We start from the raw sequence: 17,698 nt of genomic DNA on the forward strand, positions 1-17,698 counted from the left end.
AGAGACTACTCAGTAGGACGTTGATATCAGGAGAAACAAAACTGGCGTTCAACGGATCAGGGCGTGGAATGTCAGATCCCGTTATCAAACAGGTAGATTAGAAAATTTAAAAAGGGAAATGAATAGGTTAAAGTTAGATGTAGTGGGAATTAGTGAAGTTCGGTGGCAGGATGAACAAGACTTCTGGTCACGTGAATACAGGGCTATAAATACAAAATCAAATATGGGTAATGCAGGAGTAGGTTTATTAATGAATAAAAAATAGGAATGGGGATAAGCTACTATGAACAGCATTGCGAATGCATTATTGTAGCCAAGATAGGCACAAGGGCCACGCCTACCACAGTAGGCAAACTAGTTCCGCAGATGATGAAGAGATTGAAGAAATCTGTGATGTGATAAAAGAAATTATTCATATAGTTAAGGGAGACAAAAATTTAATAGTCGTAGAGGAGTGGAATTCGATAGTAGCAAAAGGAAGAGTAATAGGTGAAGATGGACTTGGGGTAAGGAATGTAAGAGGAAGCCACCTGGTAGATTTTTGCAAAGAGCACAACTTAGTCAAAGCTAACACTTGGTTTAAGAATCATGGCAAAAGGTTGTATACATGGAAGACACCAGAGGCACCTAGAGACACCCGAAGGTTTCTGACACATTATATAACGGTAAGACAGTGATTTAGGAACCAGGTTTTAAAATGTAAGACATTTCCAGGGCCAGATGTGGACTCTGGCCACAATTTATTGGGAGATATGTACTTGTTAATATTATGGAAATGGAAGAGGACATAGATGAAGATGAGATAGGAGATATGACACTATGTGAAGAATCTGATAGAACACAGAAAGGCCTAAGTCGAAACAAGGCCCTGGGAGTAGACAACATTCCACTCGAATTAGTGATAGTGTGGATGAGCCATCCATGACAAATAATTCCATGTGGTGAGCAAGATGTATGAGACAGGCGAAATACCCTCAGACTTCAAGAAGAATATAATAATTCCAATCCCAAATAAAGCAGGTGTTGACAAATGTGAAAATTAAGTTTAATAAGTCACAGTTGCAAAATACTAAAACGAATTTTTTACAGACAATTGGAAAAACTGGTAGAAGCCAAGCTTGGGTGGATCAGTTTGGATTCCATAAAAATGTTGGAACATGCAAGGCAATACTGACACTATGACTTGTCTTAGAAGACATGTTAAGGAAAGACAAACCTACATTTATAGCACTTGTAGGCTTAGAGAAAGCTTTTGATAATATTGACTCGAATAATCTCTTCCAAATTCTGAAGGTGGCAGGGGTAAAATACAGGGAGTGAAAGACTACACTCCTGGAAATTGAAATAAGAACACCGTGAATTCATTGTCCCAGGAAGGGGAAACTTTATTGACACATTCCTGGGGTCAGATACATCACATGATCACACTGACAGAACCACAGGCACATAGACACAGGCAACAGAGCATGCACAATGTCGGCACTAGTACAGTGTATATCTACCTTTCGCAGCAATGCAGGCTGCTATTCTCCCATGGAGACGATCGTAGAGATGCTGGATGTAGTCCTGTGGAACGGCTTGCCATGCCATTTCCACCTGGCGCCTCAGTTGGACCAGCGTTCGTGCTGGACGTGCAGACCGCGTGAGACGACGCTTCATCCAGTCCCAAACATGCTCAATGGGGGACAGATCCGGAGATCTTGCTGGCCAGGGTAGTTGACTTACACCTTCTAGAGCACGTTGGGTGGCACGGGATACATGCGGACGTGCATTGTCCTGTTGGAACAGCAAGTTCCCTTGCCGGTCTAGGAATGGTAGAACGATGGGTTCGATGACGGTTTGGATGTACCGTGCACTATTCAGTGTCCCCTCGACGATCACCAGTGGTGTACGGCCAGTGTAGGAGATCGCTCCCCACACCATGATGCCGGGTGTTGGCCCTGTGTGCCTCGGTCGTATGCAGTCCTGATTGTGGCGCTCACCTGCACGGCGCCAAACACGCATACGACCATCATTGGCACCAAGGCAGAAGCGACTCTCATCGCTGAAGACGACACGTCTCCATTCGTCCCTCCATTCACGCCTGTCGCGACACCACTGGAGGCGGGCTGCACGATGTTGGGGCGTGAGCGGAAGACGGCCTAACAGTGTGCGGGACCGTAGCCCAACTTCATGGAGACGGTTGCGAATGGTCCTCGCCGATACCCCAGGAGCAACAGTGTCCCTAATTTGCTGGAAAGTGGCGGTGTGGTCCCCTACGGCACTGCGTAGGATCCTACGGTCTTGGCGTGCATCCGTGCGTCGCTGCGGTCCGGTCCCAGGTCGACGGGCACGTGCACCTTCCGCCGACCACTGGCGACAACATCGATGTACTGTGGAGACCTCACGCCCCACGTGTTGAGCAATTCGGCGGTACATCCACCCGGCCTCCCGCATGCCCACTATACGCCCTCGCTCAAAGTCCGTCAACTGCACATACGGTTCACGTCCACGCTGTCGCGGCATGCTACCAGTGTTAAAGACTGCGATGGAGCTCCGTATGCCACGGCAAACTGGCTGACACTGACGGCGGCGGTGCACAAATGCTGCGCAGCTAGCGCCATTCGACGGCCAACACCGCGGTTCCTGGTGTGTCCGCTGTGCCGTGCGTGTGATCATTGCTTGTACAGCCCTCTCGCAGTGTCCGGAGCAAGTATGGTGGGTCTGACACACCGGTGTCAATGTGTTCTTTTTTCCATTTCCAGGAGTGTATTTACAATTAGCACAGAAACCAAATGGCAACTGTAAGAGTCTGGGGACATGAAAGGGAAGCGGTTGTTGAGCAGGGAGTGAGGCAGGGTTGTAGCCTATCCCTGATGTTATTCAATCTGTATATTGAGCAAGCAGTAAAGCAGGCAAAACAAAAATTTGGAGTAGAAAAAACTTGGAGGACTGCCGATGACACTGTAATTCTGTCAGAGACAGCAAAGGATCTGAAAGAGCAGTTAAACGGAATGGACAGTATATTGAAAGGAGGATACAAGATGAACATCAGCAAAAGCAAAACGAGGATAATGAAATGTTGTCGAATTAAGTCAGATGATGCTGAGGGAATTACATTAGTGAGTGGGAGACTTGAAGTAGTAAATGAGTTTTTCTATCGGGGAAGCAAAATAATTGATGTTGGTCGAAGTAGAGAGGATATAAAATGCCATTTCTGAAGAGGAGAAATTTGTTACCATGGAGTATAGATTTAAGTGTCAGGAAGTCCTTTCTGAAAGTATTTGTATGGAGTGTAACCATGTATGGAAGTGAAACATGGGCGATAAATAATTTAGACAAGAAGTGAACAGAAGCTTTCTAAACATGGTGCTACAGAAGATTGTTGAAATTAGGTAGAGGGGGGGGGGATAGATCATGTGAGTAATGACGAGGTACTGAACAGAATCGGGGAGAAGAGGAATTTGTGGCGGATCTTGATTAGGAGAAGTAATCGATCGGTAGGACACATTCTGAGGCATCAAGGGATCACCAATTTAGTACTGGAGGGAAGAGTGACGGTAAAAATCGTACAGGTTGACCATGAGATGCATACACTGAGCAAATTCAGAAGGATGTAGGATGATGTAGTTACTTGGAGATGAAGAGGCTTGTACAGCATAGAATAGCATGGACAGCTGCATCAAACCCGTCTCTGGACTGAAGACCATAACAACAACATTTGGAGAGGTGGTAGTATGGCCCACAATAAGACAAAAATGTCCAATTAACGTGGGTTCTAAAATGCATTCCTAAAAAGAACTATGAGCACTTTCATATTCCCTATTGTAAAACACATCTCTTCCACTGCAGGCTCTTTGTTTTTATGTATGCATCAAACAAATGAGGACACGTTCCTCTGTTACTGTTCTTGGATACAGCATGCAGTATTAGTCTCTTACTGTGTTAATTGTCAACCCCATTCCCAGTTCTGAGTAATTGCAGCATATACACGAGTTCTAGTGGAACCAGCTTGAGTTGAGATAGGTTTCTGAAATGCTTTTACTTGTAGTTTTATCTTTGCTCTTAGCGGCATAATTGAAGCCTATTATTCCACATGGAAAATGACAGACATGGTCTTCTGTTATGGTCTCACAAATGAAAGCAACCGTCGAATCTGTGTTCCATATGGTGAAAAATATCTAGAACACAGGCAGAGATCACGCAGGATACGGTGGCTGATGCGCAGTGAACAGTTTTCGTCGAAAGCGCTGGGCCAGTTCATTCTTTTGTTCAGAAAGGGACCCATTATTGTTTGCCACCTCTGGACTGTTAGTGTTCGCTACCTTTCGGGCGATCGGTGATGACAGAATCGAGGCGCACGGTCTGCAGTGTTTCTCAAATGATTTTATGGGAACTGTTAGGTAAAAAATTTCGTTTTTGCTTTACTTATAGCTTCACATATCAGGTTCATGAATGTGACTATCATTTCGTAAATGGCCATAGTTACTGTGACAATTACATGGAAGTAAGAAACTTAGAGAAACTCTAGAAAGTTTGCAATCAAAAATAGTATTCGCTATGATTTTGCGTTTGGTGCATATTACATAATATGTTACTGCCTATGGAATTTAGCTAAGATATCTAATTTTTCTGTAGGCTTGGGTGGAGGTCTCAGTCTGTCACCAATTGATCTGATCGCGCCGCGCCAGCGATGAAACCAGAATGAAATATCCACAACATTCCTCACATTTCATTAGCATTTTGAGATATCGAAAAGAGATTTTGGCAAATGATAGCACGCAAAGAGGAGAGTATTTTACATATGTTTATTATGCAAAACTTCAATATCTACCATGTTATTCCATTAACTACAGACTTTTTTAATGAAAGAATTTAATTTTTAAGGACCATCAATATCTGGTGAAACGAGAAGTGCTATGGATTTGGGAACGACATAGTTGAATACATTACACGTTTATTTTGTACCGATGATTTGATTTTTCATGACCTGTCGACCTTATCTTTCTTCAGTTCCTCACTTAATAAACTTAATAAATCACTGTTTCAGAATTCTCTCGGAACTGTATATGGACAACACATTTGTGAGATGACATTTTGTAAACTCGTTTGTGTTTTGCCAAGAGAAGTTAACTTTAACACGGCCACTAGAGAAATCAGTGAGTTTTACTCAAAATTCGCCACTCATGACACTTCTCTGAACGTTACAAATGGTTAACTACTCAAGTGAAAATAAATCACGGCATTTTCAGAGCAGTTCTTTTTAGCTACTAACCAAAGCAGAGATGACAGATCTTTTTGAATGGTTACCATGCAAGTGTGGACGTGGTGGGGCTCCACATAATACTTACAAAAAATTTGAATTTTAGTTTAGAACGGCACTTCCCCTCCAAGCGCTCGGCATTCCTGTACAGCGCCTGCCAGTATCACCCACCACTACTGCTTGTCCCACATGTGCGTTGCTGACTGTGTATCTACCAGCCGCTGTATTTTGTGCCGACCATATGATCATATGATCAGCCTGCCAGACTGCAGTTTGGCCAATAGGTGTTGCAAAGATGTGGTGAAGATTCATTTTTCCCAACAAAGATATAATTCATAGATGAGGCTGGTTTCCTGTGAGTCAAGATTGTCAGTTTTCATTATCAGCATGTGTGGTGCAACTTCACATACAGTTGGAGAAGCAAAGCGTGAGTACTAATTTTCAGTGAATGCATGGGCAGAAATTATTTGCAATAGACTGGTAGGACCTTGCATATTGCCAAACAGGTTGACTGGTGCAAGGCATCAAATGACTTGGCTTCTCTGGCAGAGCAGGTACCATTCCAACAAAGGCTGGTTTTGTGGTTCATGTGTGTAGAAGCAGTAACCCATTTTCTCAGAAATGTCAGGGAACACCTCACACAGACGTTAAATGTGGAATGAATTGGTCGGGAAGGTCCTGTATGTTGGCCAGCTTACTCCCCCGTTCTTAACCCTTGTTTTTGATTGTGGGGAGTCTTGAAATCTTCGGTGTAGGCTACTCCACTAATGATGTACAAACACTATTGGAACACATCATCAGTGCCTGGCAGCGCATCTGTGACCAACCTGGAGTTTTTCACAGATTGTATGATTCCCTAAAACGTTTGATAGAATCCTTTCCTCTAATGAATGGGCACTATAATGAGCACCACTTTTAGCGAACGAAGGCTCACTAGTGCAGGTCGTTTGCAACGGCTGGCACATTATATCAGAAGCTTTCCTGTTTCACAGCAACAGAATAATGTTTTCTCATTTGTTTGATTATTTGTTTACTGCATTCTGTAGTCGTTCGTAATAGCAAAGTTCTAACTGTAGAAGAGATGTTTTTCACAGTAGCGAAGATGAATAAGTTCTCTTAGCTTTTAAGGTATGCATTTGGGAGTTCATGTTCACTGATTTTCTTTTTGTCCATACAATCACCTTTCAAAGCATGAAATACTTTTTTCAAATTTTATTTATACCAGCCTAGAAAACCAGGAAAATAAAGATTCTTCTGTTGGACAGGGCTCAGAAAGTACTATTATTTGCACAAATGACTTAACTTAAGTGTATCAGTACTCACTTTGCACTCCTCTCAGATGACATTGTTGTTTACACAGGCTGTCTCCACATATTTTATGAGCAATGGGTTTGCTAAACGGCACTGTCGAAATTCCTTGATGGCAGATCGAAATTAGTCTCCAGAAATTTTGTGCAGTTATGCAGACCGCTGAGTTTCACTAAATGGGAGGAAGCATCCCAGCATATCTTCTGCTCATAGCTTTAGTGGAACTGCCAAGTAAAGGATATGTATAGCTGTAGCTATATCAATTTATTTCAGAATTAACCCATGCTCATAGTAAAAAGTGGGACACAACCTCAAATTTATTCCTGCAGAAATTGGTTCTTTTACTTGTATTATTATGGGTCTGAACTCTAGGGTGTGGCCACACTTTGGAAAGAAATCCGAAGTTTTGCAGAAAAGGTGCCTTGCAGATCCGTCTAGTCTGTCATAAAAACATTTACCACAACAGCCACAGTTAACACGTCATTAAGAAGGCAACACAATTCCTTTAACTCGATACAAACAAGTTATTTCCTGAACTTATTTAATGCTGAAGAGGAACTTCTTTCAAATTAACCAAATGAAATAAGAAAATAAAATTTCACCACTTGCAATATGAGCAGCTGAAAGATGTCAAAGACCACTCAGAAGGATGCACATGGATATTTAAAACCAGAAAATGGAGGCAGCAAGGCAAAATTTATTAGTTCAATAGAATACACGGGATTGGGCTCAGATGAGTTGTAGTGTCTCTTCTATATTCCATGAGAGATACAAAGCAACTTTGCTGTCCTGTCATACACGCTCTCTCATGTATCAAATTCTGATTTCACAATACCACCAAGAAGGAGTCATTGCCTAGCACATAATGGTGATTTCTTCGCTGCAGTACTTCTGATAAGCAGGTGATATATTCTATCAAGATATGCTAAACATCCATACAGTTTTGGACAAGGAAATTCCCAACTAGGCAGTGTCCACATTCACACCCAGTCAGACAGACTCCATAGGCATATCACATACTTTTGAATATTTATAAGCTGTTGAGCACCAAATGCATGAGACAGTCGTTCAGTAACACATTTGTCCTATCTTACTCTACTTCAACAATGAGATTAAGTGCATGATCAAGTACTAACATTATTTACCCATTTCACTTACATAGAACTACAAGTAGGCTACCGTGTGCACCACACAATTTTGGTAGAAGTTAACATTTTACCGAATCCATTTCATAGGACTTACTTCAGTGAACAGCATCTGTATCATTTCACCCCATCCTCTGTACTGTACACAGAGTTTTATAAAGTAAGATATGTTCCTTCACCTTTAATAGATAGATGTGCATGTTTTTAACTCTTGGCCCACTTGAAAATGTATAATCATGTCCTAACAAAAATGTTTCTGTTTTTACCTTGCAGTTTACTTGCATTTTTTCTTTGTGCCTTCATTTCATTCATTCTTTTTGTTTTCAGTCTACTGGCCAACATCTCTAATATTTCTTTCCTCTTTGATTAATCCTGTTTCTGTTACTATCTGCCACTTTTTATGACTTCATCTCTGCAATGTATTTGAGAGTAACTAATTATTCTGTTTTTGTTTGTTATATCTATCCATTCTTTACTTCAGTGTAAAATATTCTATTCATGACCACTCAACTCATATCCATCAACATGTCTACATTTTCCTCTGCAATTACGAGCACTGACTAGCCACATTCGGTTTCTGAAACCGAAAATGCTCAGAGAATCTCATCATTAACTCCTTCAGTCTGCTATCTAAACACTAGGTGGTAAAAAAGGAAGGACAAATATACACAAGTCGTGGCAGACTTCAGTTTACTGGTAGAATACTAGGGAAATGCAATCAGTCTATGATTAAGATTGCTTAAACATCACTCTGCGACCCATCCTAGAATATTATTCAAGTATGTTGAGCCGTTACCAAGTAGGACTGATGGGGGATATTGGATGTGTACTGAGAAGAGCAATGCGAATGGTCATAGGTTTGTTTGACCCATGGCAGAGTGTTGCAGAAATACTGAAGAAACTGAACTGGCAATCTCTTGAAGATGCTGTAAGCTATCCCATGAAAGCCTATTTGCAAAGTTTCAAGAACCAGTTTTAAACCATGACTCTCAGGATGAACCACAATCAGTTCAAATCACTCTCACAAAAATCATGAGGGAAAGATTAGATTAGTTGCAGCATCAACAGAGGCATTTAAATAGTCATTCTCTCTGGGCTCCATACATGAGTGGAACGAGAAAAGCCCTAATGACTGTTGCATTGGGACGTTTTCTCTGACATGCACTTCACAGTTATTTGCAGAGTACAGATGTAGATGTAGTTTTAGATATTATGTTGATCTTGTTTCGAATATTTAATCTCATATCCATTTCTTCCTCAGAAATCATCCTCATTACTATAGGCTTAGGAGTCACCTTCATTTTTATTTCTTTTACTTCCAATAATTTATCTTGTTGCCTAATCACTGAAGAAATGTATACTACGTTTGTAAAAGGAAATTCTTGAATTTATTTTCCACCTTGTTCCATTCTGCCTTCTATATGTAAATGCTGATCTTTCATCAATCTGTGCATAGAGTGAGCAGTAAAGGAAACTATGAACAAATTTAAAGAAGGACTTGAAGTTCAGAGAGAGGAAATACAAAATCTAAGGCTTGCTAGTAATGCTGTGACCTGTCAAATGTGGGGACATACCTGAAAGATCAGATGAACAGATTGTACAGTGTTTTGAGAACCTGATGTAAGAGGAAAAGCAACAAAATTAAAACAATAATATATCGTACTCTAATTACATGGTTCAGTTACATTAATGCGACCCCCTATCCAAAGCCTGAATAACAAACTTTTGCAGTGTGTACATGCAGAAATAGAGTCAGTGAGCTTCTGGGAGGCACTGACAGAGATGTGGAGCCATGCTGACTCCAGTACCATAGCCAACTGCATTAGATTTCTCAGTTAGGAATCCATAGCGGTAACGGCATGATTGAGGTGGACCTACAGATGTACAGTTGGGTTCAAATCCGGGGAGTTTGGAGGTCTGGGGAGTAAACTCATCCTGGTACTCTTCAAACTACACACTTAAACGACAAGCTATGTGACACGTTCCAATGTCCTGTAAGCAGATGCCATTGTGTAAAGGAGCAAATAACCTGTTTGTAGGTAGAGGCATAGCCCCAAGTATAGATGCATACTTGTGCTGATGTGCCTTCTAGCATGACGAGGTCTTTCAGAGCATGCAACAAAAACATTGCCCAGGCAATAACACACCCTCCTCCGAACTGGACCCTTATGGCGATTTCTGCAAGGCCATACACGCCATAGCCATCTGTCCAGTGAAGCATAAAACGTGATTCATCTGAAAAGTTCACCTGTCGGCACTCAGTGGACGTCCAGTTTCGGCATTGGCGTTCAAATTTCAGTCTTTTTCGCTGATGAACAGTAGTCAGCATGGGTGCATGAACCAGGTACTAGCTGGGAAGGCCCATATGCAGCAACATTCGCTGAATGGTCATTGAGGAGACACTGTTGGTAGCCCCTTGATTCATCTGGGTGGTTAGTTGCATATCTATCCATAGCTGTTGTTCACACTTGTCATCTATGGCCTGTTGTGCACCACATTTGCCTTGCCTCCGATTTTGAATAGGGCCATTTTACCACACATGGTACACTTTAACTATGGCAGCATGTAAACAGTTTACAAACTTACCCACTTCGGAAATACTTCAATCCTTGACCTGAAAGCCAATGATCATGTCCATTTGGATGTTGGATCAACTGGCTTATTTTTGCATTATTACAATGTCTGCTTTGTTTTCTACATCCCCCTGACACGCTTTATATATATACCTTACTTTGCTAGTGCTGCCACCTGCAGTCTATGAGTGGTTATCACACTCTGACATAGAGCAGAGGTGGTGGTCACATTAATGTGACTGGACTATGTAAGTCTGATGATGACGACTGAATTAGGTGAATAAATGAGATGCTGAAAGTAGTAGATGACCCCTGCTATTTGGGGAGAAAAATAAATGACTGCAGCAGAAAGGAAGTGAATTTATGTTGCAGTCTGAAAAAAGTAAAAAAATGTTGTTTTGAAATAGAAATATATACTATCAAATATAAATTTCAGTGTTAGGAAGTCATTTTTGAAACCATTTCTTAGAGTTTAGCCTTATGTGGAAATACTAAAGAACAGCCTAGATTCATTTGAAATGTGGTGTTTCAGAAGAATACTAAAGCTTAGATAGGTAGATTGGAAAATCAGTGAAGACGTACTGGATGGAGTCACGGAGAAAAGAGCTTTATTGCCCATCTGAAAAACGTAAGGGATAGGTCGACAGAACACGTATTGAAGGATTACATTATTTGGGAGTGGAGGGAAGTGTATAGAATGAAAATTATTGAGAGAGACTAATGCTTGAATACATTAAGCAATCTACAATGAATAGAGGCTGCATTGCTTACACAGAACTTGCAAAGGATACACTACACAACATTCCTTTTACTTGTTGATGTGGGACTCGGTTTTACATATGCTGATGTCCCAAATCTCAGTCAACTAAAAGGATTTCCTGGAATCGGATTCTAGGAAGGATAAGGGCAAATTATGTATATCACACAACAGATGAATTTTGGAAGTGACTCACCCCAATTTATTTGCACAATAACGTTGCTGATGGTCAGTTCCAGTATTAAGATCACGGTTTATATAAGTAAAGAGATAAGCATGTCTTCCTTTGCAAATACGGCCAGATAAGAACTTGACCAACTATTAATCAGAACTTCAGAGTGGCATAATATAAAGTTATAGAAACATGAAAGTAACAGTGCACACGAAATAGTTTGTAGTACAATCACCAGAATCAATAAAAGTATCCAGTAAATCGTGTTTCTGGAATATTAACACTTTGGAGTTTCATATTTACTATTTCACACGAGACATTTTGGATCAAACATATTTCGTAATTGTAGAATCTTTACATTAATCGACAAATTTATCACTACTATGGACACTGGGAGGAGACTTTTTGTGCATAAACCTTACATGATTACTGACCATGAATTTATCACGTGGTTAGACATAGAGCTGTTGTCTGTGTGCTGGGCTGCTGGCTGGTCACAGACTGTCAATCAAACCAACGTGATGATGTTACCTGAACGCTTGCCTATCATAAGCACTTTCATGCCGACACTGTAAAGTTACATCACTGCCTGCCAATTGTAAACTGGCGATTTTAGGGGAGGGGTGGCTTCTTATAGACAGGTGTAAGAATATGATGTGATTTTCGAAAATACTTAATGTTTTGAATATGAGCTGGTTTGGATCTTACTGTTTTGCATGGATGCTAAGAATTTACTATTATTTAATTCATGAAAAATATTCTAAGTTAGTAAATTATAACAGTATATGTAACATTATTATTCATCGATAATCTGCAATCCCCTATTTACGAATTTGGTATCCATATTAAAAAGAATCTTTTTTGATACCTCAAATTATTCAGAATCTTAATTACTGGCTAAATTAATTAGTAAGAGATGTTTTCTGATTGAGAAAGATTATAACTTTAAAAATATATAGTCAAACTTCAGAATCTTGCAGACATTGATGTACACAAGGCAATCGACAGTATGAGGGTCCACACGTTTACTGTCAATTGTTTCATAAGTTAATTTGTATCAGATAATTTAAAATATGTTAGCAGAAATTTCTGTCCGAATTTACTCCAAATTTTTCTTCAGAGTAGGTATTAAAATCCATGGAGAAGAAATAAAAAGTTTGAGGTTCGCCGATGACATTGTAATTATGTCAGAGACAGCAAAGGATTTGGAAGAGCAGTTGAACAGAATGGACAATGTCTTGAAAAGAGGATATAAGACGAACATCAACAAGAGCAAAACGAGGATAATGGAATGTAGTCGAATTAAGTTGGGTGATGCTCAGGGAATTAGATTAAGAAAGACACTTGAGGTAGTAAATGTGGTTTGCTATTTGGGGATCAAAATAACTGATGGTAGTCGAAGTAGAGAGGATATAAAATGTAGACTGGCAATGGCAAGGAAAGCGTTTCTGAAGAAGAGAAATTTGTTAACATCGACTAGATTTGTTTGTCAGAAAGTCGTTTATGGAATTATTTGTATGTAGTGTACCCATGTACGGAAGTGAAACATGGACAATAAATAGTTTGGACAATAAGAGAATAGAAGCTTTCGAAACATTGTACTACAGAAGAATGCTGAAGATGAGATGGGTATATCACATAACTAATGAAGAGATATTGAATAGAATTGGGGAGAAGAGAAATTTGTGGCACAACTTGACTAGAAGAAGGGTTCGGTTGGTAGGACATGTTCTGAGGCATCAAGAAATTGCCAATTTAGTATTGGAGGACAGTGTGGAGGGTAAAAATCGTAGAGGGAGAACAAGAGACAAATACACTAAGCAGATTCAGAAGGATGTAGGTTGCAGTAGGTACTGGGAGATGAAGAAGATTACACATGATAGATTAGCACAGGGAGCTGCATCAAACCAGACTCTGGACTGAAGACCACAACAACAAACAACCAGCAAATTGGGAATTTCTGCCTTATAATGAATTATAACAATTATCTCCTCTGCCCTTGATAACCTCAAAATGTTTTTTTTAATTGTGTGGGGTTGTCCTGACTTCAGTTAGCCATAATTTTTAATTGCCTGAGCTTCCAGTAAATCTAAATGTATCATTGTAATCAAGAGGATAAATAAAAAATTCATCTAAGGCTTTAACTGGACTTTCTCATAAATAACAATTTGACATATACCTGTCCATATTACATATTGCATGTGCAGTCACATCAGATATAAAATGAAAGAACTAAAAATTTTATCTGTAATCTATAGTAACTACAGTAAACAGATACTTAAACACTAAGAAAACTGAGAGACTGTGATTCCATACGCTATTTTTCACTCTCTCAATTAGTAACATGGCTATAAATATAAATAATCTTCCTGATTACAAGTGAAACTTTTTATATTCTTGAAAATTCTGACATAAGTATGAAATATTCAAAGACACTACTGCAGCACTGTGATTTAATGGGTTAAACTGGCTTTTCACATTAATTAAAAACATATACATACATATCTCCACCGCCAACCTCAGAGGACATTTGCTATTTTACGAGTATGGCCATGTCAGATGAATTATTCATGTGGGAATACCAATGGTGTTGAATTAATTCAAGAGTTTAGATAAGTTACTACAAAGATGTAGTGTACACATAAATGTTATGCTCAACATTGAATTTATCTCAAAAACATTAAAATCATAATGAAAGAATTGTGTGCAAATGACGAATAGTCGTTCAAAAATCATTTTTGAATGAACGAATGTGGATGAAGAATAGCTTCAAATCTGTGAGTGAAAACACACTGTGCAAATACCATAGTCCATCCAAAATACTGATAAGTCTTTACAAATTTTATAATAAGCTGATCCCAGTAAATAATGTGATAAAAAGAAACTTTCCAAAGACAGAACGAGATTCCCATCAGCTCTAAAGTTATGTACTTTATTTCATTAATTAAAGAAACGAATTGCAAAAATGCATTTTTAATATGTTTGTGTACATGTTGACACTTTCGCACTTAGTTATAACAAATGATGAAGGAAGCTAACATATAGGAGATATCAATTTTATTATCAACCCTGGTATATTTTTATTCATATGGTATCTACAATCTCTAGTAATGTCTTGTCTTTTTTTCAATTACATCCATCTAAAACTCACCCATCTGATGCTAGAGGGATGGCCTTTCCTTACATATGCTACATAACTGAACAATAGCAGTCCATTACTTTGCCATACAGCTAGTTATTTAAGTAAATGACTAAAGTACTTGATAAGCTAGCCACTGAATCGATGAACTGAGAATAAAGGAATTTATAATTGGTAATATCTACTGGTTGTTCTTCAACCTTGGTACCATCTACTGGCCATTCTTCAGTTTCTTTTGGTAATGGTGGAGGAAATAACATGATGTCAGGCAACTGACAGCATCTCGCTTCTCTGACTGTTATGACAGCTGGCTCCACATTGTGTCAATAAGATGTTTCCACGTATAATATGACTGTCATGAGCCGACAAAACTGTGTGTGATGTATTCATGCATAAGTTTTCATTGCATATGGAAATCAAGGTTTATTTATCTAACATCATACCTGTGAGGGTAACTGTTCTCTATTACACAATATATTTCCAAAATAAATTTGTAGAATTTCTTTGTTAAAGGTTTTAATAAGTACTTGATAAATTCCAGAGTTCTATTCTATATGTGGTGAGAAAAATTAAGATGCATTTTTTCAGGCATAAAATACGTCTTTTGAAAATAAAAATCTATACAGTAGCTATTTTACACTGTTAATTCATAGCTTTCTTAACAACTGGTATGGCAGTATATTATAAAATACATTATATGTTCTCACTTGCAGAACAATGTCAATGACAGTTGCCTTCAGTTAAACATAATTCATTCTATGCAACCCATTGCAAATTAACTGTAATAGATCTATTTGTTGGAATATCTACTAGCGGAAGAATCAAGACTGTCTGCCCTGCCTGCTTCTCAGAATCATAAAATTCTTGAATGAAAAGTTGTTAAGAAATGATGACCACAACTGTTAAACCTGTGACACCATCAAAAGGAAAATAGCACAAAATATAGCAAAACAATCTAAAGATGACATTCAGTCTGGCATACATTGCTTGCCTTCAAAATGAGCAACGTAGCCAATGCTGGATAACGGTTGAATGCAAAATTGTATATCGCACATTTCATCTACGTACCATTTATGGACTACTCTGTCAGTACTAGGGGGAACATAGACACATAGATGTGTGGTTGTAAAATGTCACATAGCTTTCAAAAACAGTCTTTGTACACTAATGAACTCTCTCCAATGTTGTATGGACTGTCTGTTTAGTATTAAGTTATCTAAGGATGGCCTATAAAGCTGAAAGCCATTTTGTAATGAGCTGTTACAAATATTATTTTGGAATTTCAATATTGTGTATTTATATATGGATACACTTTTTGCAGATTAAATAATATTTAAAGGACACAGATCTCAATGTGTGACTCTCTGCAGAGACATGTCTAATAATGAGATTCAGGGCTATATGCAAATATTACACCTAAGTTAACTATACAACATAACAATACTGTAACTGTTTGTCATCACCAACTCATATCAGTGTCTGCCTGTCAGTCACCAAATAAATTTGTAAGTCTAACAGAAGGGAGAGTCAAAACAGTAAATTATTAATTGGAACTGATCTTATGCCAAACTTCAGCCCTGACGTGTAAAATCGTGACTATCAGTGTCCAATTGCAGGCAGAAATCCAAGAGCACAGTGAAGTGAGGGGTCATAGGGTAATGATTCCTAAAATAGTATTTTAGTAAAAGCACTTCGAAAGTATATTTTTAAAGGGGCTTAAGTCAACTGATGCACATTTGTGACAATTTTTTTTAAAAAAAGACAGTGTAATTTGTATAATTTCACACACACATGTTTATTGGCATTTTTATGTTATAGGATTCAAATGTGATTGTCTGACAAGATATTGAATTTCTGATGTTCTATTTTGGTAATGTAATTAATCAATAAAAGCTGGAAAGTTATACCTTTTTTAAAAAATGCATGTAAAAGATACTGAAACTGCACACTCATTTTGTTCATATTAACATCATCTTGACTGCATACAGCTAACATATACAGTTCTGCTTTTCGCAAGACTATTGCACCATTTTACAACAATTACCAGTGTCTGACAGACCACTCACTCATTGTCTTGACTGTTGTTCCTTACAGTTCAAGTCAAAATTACCTCATAGAGAGATAGCTGTTCATCATACAAATAACATTTGAGTTTTTTTCAAGTCCTTGATTGTATTAGACATAATTGCAACCATTCGTGATGAATAAGTTAATTTTTCTGGTGCAGTCAATGAATCACATAGACAGTCCATACAGAACGCGTGACTAATCAGTCCATTGGTCGTTATAGAAGCTGTTATACAACTCTTTCTTGTGTTATCGAAAACAGAATGTGAGAAAGTTCTGATAGAGAATGTCATATTCCCTTGCTTCCAGTGGTTTGAATTTTTCAAAAAGGGCAATTCCATGTCAAATCAACAAGTGCTACAACCTTACCATCTCAGATTTTTTTGAAATTAAGTAGGCATATATTACTCATAAATCATGACACAAATTAATTTTTTCACATTTTTCTGACGAAAAGTTACCGGAGTAATGGACCTTCAAAAATTGAAAAGATGACAAATTTTTGACTCGCAGAACGATGTTGTTTTCTTTATAACTCCTGTTCTAATTAAGCTAAAACAATAAAATTTACTTCATTGGAAAGCTCTTTTAAAGAGCTTTTATATGATACCAAACATCATTAGTTTAGTATATATATACACATTGTTTATAAAAACAACATTGTTGAATTTATCGAATTTTGAAAAATGTATTTTTAAAATTCTCAAAAAAAGATACACTTTACATCTACATATTATGAAAGTTTCAACTTTGGATGAGCATGGGATCACTATGAAAAGCAATTTCACATTAAGGGTGGTGCTTTAAAAATTTGTAAAAACTAATTTATTTTAGATATTAGGCCTACTTCTCACCAGCGGCATCGTGTTGTAAAATGTGGAAATTAAAAATAACTTATAGTTGACAAAACAACATATGTTTTATGCTTCTGTAATTAATAAATACAAAATTAAAACTTAAAAAAATACTATTATTTACAAATAGGCGTCCTATTAGTGCATTTCTTCATACTTCGAACTAATCAGTGTGTTGCACATCAACATTTCTGCACTGGATAACTTACATGTTCGCCCTGTAGCAGTTTGAGGGTTCACATTTGCCACTACTCTCCTATTGCTTATGGAAAGAATGTCTGGATGACTCGGAAATGTAAAAGATGGTGACGGTCCATGTGGAGGTAAGAAACTAACTGTGATTTCACCCTTCTCCAGATTTTTTTCAAGTACACAGGTTAACCACCAGTGTCCATTATAATCACAAGCAACATATCCTTTTATGTCTTTGAGTGGTATTGT

This window comes from Schistocerca nitens, chromosome 1, assembly GCF_023898315.1.
Source record: "Schistocerca nitens isolate TAMUIC-IGC-003100 chromosome 1, iqSchNite1.1, whole genome shotgun sequence".
Classification (NCBI taxonomy): domain Eukaryota; kingdom Metazoa; phylum Arthropoda; class Insecta; order Orthoptera; family Acrididae; genus Schistocerca; species Schistocerca nitens.